The sequence below is a fragment of the Tenrec ecaudatus genome, chromosome 2, assembly GCF_050624435.1.
Source record: "Tenrec ecaudatus isolate mTenEca1 chromosome 2, mTenEca1.hap1, whole genome shotgun sequence".
Taxonomy (NCBI): Eukaryota; Metazoa; Chordata; class Mammalia; order Afrosoricida; family Tenrecidae; genus Tenrec; species Tenrec ecaudatus.
The window spans coordinates 211,114,097-211,119,487 of record NC_134531.1 but is presented as its reverse complement, the minus strand read 5'-3'; positions in this window follow the sequence as shown (position 1 = coordinate 211,119,487).

Here is a 5,391-nt window from a genome sequence, read left to right as displayed (position 1 = left end):
CATGAAAAGCAGAAATAATTCCCTTTTTCATCATAAAAGCGAGAGCGAAGGGGAGCAGGCCGCCGGCGAGTTCATCCGATAGGGTGGCTCTTTCACCAAGCCACTCGGCCTTGTCGGCTCCCCCATTGTACCAAATGGCCTCGTCGTGGAGTCGATGTAACCCAACCTGGCTGGAGCTATCATGTAGCCCCTGGTGGGATGAGTGCAGAGAGCAGAGCGAGGGGAAAATCGCTGCTTCCCTTTAATTAGTAAGTAAGGTAAGCAAACCTTTTCAGAAACATCACAGAAGAGAATGGAATCAGAGGCGCTCCTTTTATGGACAAGAACAGACAGGGACAGCCCAGAGCTGGGCGTCCCGCGCACCAGAGGGGAGGTGGGTCTCTGGTGGTGGTTTTCATGTCTCTAGCTGCTGGGGTTCCCAGGCAAAAGACAGGGAACAGAAGCGTGTTCATCGCAGTACTCCAGGGACCGCGTCGTGTCCCATCCCACGGGGACCTCAGAGCCACATCCGCACACAGCTCTATTGGAAGGCGCTTTATCTGGAAAGATGAATCTCTGGTGCTGGCTCTGCAGACCCAGAGTAGCGCTAGATTGTGAGGCACATAGTTGTCAGCTGCCGTGGACAAGGCTCGGACACATGGGGACCTTCTGGACAACTGTGGACAAAACACTGCCCGGTGCCTCGTTGCCTTCAGGACTGTTGAGGTATTTGACTCCATCGTGGTGACCAGATGCCAGCCCACCTCAGGAAGCTTCTCTTTATTTTTGCTGACACGCCAGTTACCAAGCATGGTGGCCATTCCTAGCCATTGGCTCTCCTGATAGCATGCCCCAAGAAAGTGAGACGGTCTGCCATCCTAGCTTCTAAGCAACCTTCTGCTTTGGGCTCCTTCTTCGACGAGCGACATGCTCTTTCTTCTGGCAGCCCCTGGGATCCGCGATGCCCTTCTCCGACACCACAGGACAGATGAGACCTTTCCATCTTCCTGTTTCATTGTCCGGGTCTCCGGGGCCAGTGGGGAGAGGTTAAGACCACCTTGGTCATTCATGAGACTCCTTCGTTGTTCAAAGCTCTAAAACACCCTTTTTTTCGCAGCAGGTTTGCCCAACACAATTGGCTGCCTTTATTGTGAATCCACATAAAATGACGACCCAGACAACTTCTATTTCTTCTTCACTTAGCATAGTGTTTGTTGTCTGTTGGTCCGGTGGTGAGGATGACCTTTGACTAGAATACACATGAAGTAGAGCCAGCTGGTGAATCAGACAGCCATGTTCTCAGCACGTACTTCTTGAGCGCCTGCCATGCCAGGCATGTGGAGGCAGAGGAGACCCAGCAGCAGCACTTGCGTCAGCTCTCTGTGACCTCAGAGAGTGAGAAGGGCTATGAAGAGATTAGGCTGAGGGAGGGAAGGAGTGATGGGGCCCGGGTAGCGAAAGACGGCCCCTAGGTGGAGGTGGAATTTTAGCTGAGGTTTCAAGGTCAGGATGAAGTGGGCTTTGAGAACATAGGGGAAGGTTGTTCGAAACGGAAGGGCAGTCGAGGTCCACGGAAGAGAAAGACTTGGGGCTCTCTGAGAACCCCAAGAGGTACAAGGGGGGAGAGAACAAGGAGATGAGGGTGGAGAGACACATGCAGAGGTAGTGGTGGCCATGGGGCCACTATGAGAGTTCTGGCATGGTTTCTGTTTGATAGAAACCATGTTGGATCAGAACAGTGAGAAGGCATCATCCACATGGAGCTCCAGAAGGTAGACCCCCTCAGAGCCACAGATGATGGGGGACTTGAACGGGACAGATGGTAGGAATTGGATGGAGTAGGATTGACTTTGAAGGTAGAAATGGCAGGATTTGCCAATTACAGTAGCCAAAAAGACATAGTCCGACAATCATGGTTTAATTCTTTTTCATGCTCCTGTTTCCCAGTATCTTCCCACACACTTGTCAATCCCTTTCAGTTGAATGACACTTATTAAAGCCAGGTGTTTTTCAAGTGTATACATTCTGCATTAAGCTTCTCTAGCTACTCTCTCCAGTCCCCGGCTGTTTGCACTTAAAGACCGTGCCAGGGATTTGGAAGTTCATTGTCTTTGCTTTTGCATGTACATCATGGTGAAGCTCCCAATGGGACATCGTTCAAGATTGATTCTCATTCCTAAGCCCCAACGCTGTCTACTTGCATAAGGCTGAGTGTATAATAGAGGCTTCATATACATCAATGAGTTGGTGATTATGATTGTAGACAGGAGAACATGACTGAATAGACATGCAGGTGACCAAAAGAAATCATAAAATGAGATGAACTAATTTTTTCACATTTGTGTTACAGGTGAGTCAAAGTTTGGATCCGTGAACCGGGGGACGGTCGGGAGAGGCCCCGTGAGGATGGTGGACTTACAGAAAGCAGCCTTGTTGAAACTTCCTGCTGGCAGTCCTTCCCATTGTAGCTCTTTAGTAAGTGGACTCTCATATCGCACTGCGGTTTTAATTCACCTTTCCCCGATGACTAAGCACATTGAGCAACTTTTCACATCCTCAGGAGAGAGGTGTCTTCTTTTGTCACATGTCCACTTGGATCTCTTGTCCGTTTTCAAACGGGGTTGTTGATCTTCTTATTGATCAGAGGAGTGTGTGTGTGTGTGTGTGTGTGTGTGTGTGTGTGTGTGTGTGGTCCTGCCAGCACTGGGGATAAGTATTGGGCTGCTAACTGAAAGGTTTAGCAGCCATGCAACTGCTCCACAGAAGCATATATGTATACATATATGTGTATGTAATGTGTGTGGGGTGGTGGTGAATGCTTTCACCCAGTCTATTGCTTGCCTTTTTAAAAAATGTTTAATGATATGTTTCAACATGTAGAAGTTTTAAATTATCGTGAAATCCAAATTTGAATTGATCTTTTATAGCTCATGGGTTGTTTTTTTATGTCTTCAAAAACTACAACAAAGATTTCGTTTTCCTCCAGACATTCTATTAGAAGGTCCCTGGTTTGGGATGGAAGGGTGTCTGTTACACTGTTTTTTTGCACGCTGTTAGAGTTCATTTTTGCGTGAGAGATGAAGTAAAAGTTGAAGTTCCCTCTTTTACCCAAATTGATAAGCAGCTTGCCAACATTATTTGTTGGAAAGATTTTTCTTTCTCCCGTTGGGTCACACTGGCCACTTCTTTAAAAAAAATCAATTAGACATAATTAGATAAGAAGGATTTCTGTGTGAATCGTTCTGAACTCTCCCACACCACACTATGGCAACCCAACTTTAAAGTTTATATGAAAAGGCAAAGGCTAGAAAAAATCAAGATAACTTCGGCAACAACTTCTGGAACAGGATGCAGAAAGTGCTACCCATAAATTACCTTTTGGTTAAAGTACATCTCATTCTAACTAAGAACTTATATTTCATCTAAAGACTTGTTTCTAAACAAGCAGTCGTCTGAGTGAGGTGTCAACTAAGTCCACGTGGAAGAAGCACACCAACAACAGTGACCAAAGAATTGTAAATCATATCCTCGGAACTCAAAGGAGGGACTCAATCAGAGCCTAAATGGTGAGCTTCTGGTTTGCAGAAGGCTATGGGACCCAAGATGTATTTGTGAGATCTAGATAAGAAATAAGCCTCCGGTTATTCCCCTCTATCCTAATAGATGGAGAGGAAGAAACTGGTTACCAAACAGTGCAATGGAGAGATGTCACCCTCTTGAGGTTGTGTTATATGAGGATGTCCACCCCCACACCCAAAAAAAGATTTTTCCCCAAAAAACTATGTATTTTTTTTTTTTACAAAACAACTTTCTCACCTTCAAAGTACCCTCCATTCTTAAAAACATTTTTCAAACTCATGTGTTTGGATGGCTGACAGCAGCTTCCTCAATTTTCTTCACCTCTTCCATGTCCTCAAATGTCTGTCCTTTCATGTCCCGCTTCATTGGCTGAAACAAGAAGGCACAGGGAGCGAGGTCAGGTGAGTAGGGTGCATGGGGCAAGAGAGGCATGCTGTTTTTTCTGGCACACTGAGATAGCTGTGTGAGTAGGTGCGTTATCGTGGTGGAAAACCAGTCCCCTGTCTGCCACAATCAGCCCCTTTTCTGTCACACACTGTTATGCAATCTTTCAGAACCTCTAAATAGAAAGTTGATTAACAGTCTGACCTAGTGGAATGAACGCCAAATGCACTATCCCCCTCACATAAAAAAACAAACGAGCATCACCTTGATCTTTGATTTCATTTGACAAGCTTTTTGGGGTGAAGTGATGATGGCGTCTTCCACAGGCTTGATTGATGTTTGGTGTCGGGGTCATAAGAACAGCACATGTCTCGTCACCAGTAATGACCTTGGGAAAAAGTCTGGGTCACTTTGGAGCTGTTCTTTTGAAGCACGGCACGTTTCCACTGGACGCTTTTTCCTGGTCCAACTGAGAACCCGACGCACACATTTTGTGGTGACCCTTCTCATTCCCAAAACTTCTATTAAAATTTGCTGTGCTGAGCTGAGCTCCAAGATATTCCAGATAACTTTTTCATCTCTTCAATGGTCCATCGTCGGTCTCTGAGCACAGATGCATGAATTTGGTCAACGTTTTCATCTGTTTGGGAAGCTGACAGATGTCCAGAATGAGATTTGTCATAAGTTGGCATCTCCCCTTGTTTGAAATGAGTAAACCACTCGTACACTTGAGCTTTTCCCATAGCACTGTCCTTGTAAGCCATGTTCAACATCACAGCAAGTTTGGCAACCTTTTTTTCCCAAGCAGAAAACAAAATTGCATAGCTGCACACCGTTCTCTTAAATCGGCCATCACAAAACACTAGGTTTGAGCAAAACTGTTTTTGCGAAAAAGTTCACTGTGACCAGATAGAACTTTCCGAGGCAATGCCACTGGGTGGCACTTACACACTAACCCAGAGCAAGTTGCTGGGTGCTCACCTAGCGGGAAAAATGCGGACTACAAAAGTTCTGCTGAGCTTTTTTGGGGGGTGCCCTGGTCTATTTTGTCTGTGTTTCGCTAGATGAAACCCAAGATTGATGAGCCTATCAGGACAGCAAATAGAATAAGGGTTTTGAGGGCAGGAGCTACAATTGGGGGGGGGTGGTTAAAAGGAGATGATGTCAAGGAGTCCAGGAAGAAAAAGAATGTTTGGAAACTGATTGTGGTGGCCATTGTACAATACTGCTTGATGTCACTGAACTATGGAACAACATGTTATCTGTATAATTCCCAATTAAATGGTTTGGGGGGGGGGATAAAGGCATCATTAAAAGGCTGCAAAGACAAACCATGGTGTGGGAAAAAAATACATTACTTATAAATTCATGCAACCAAAATATCCTCTCCAGAGTTTCCACAAGGCGGTAAGAAAATGCCGTCAACTTGGCGTTGACAAAGGGCTAGGA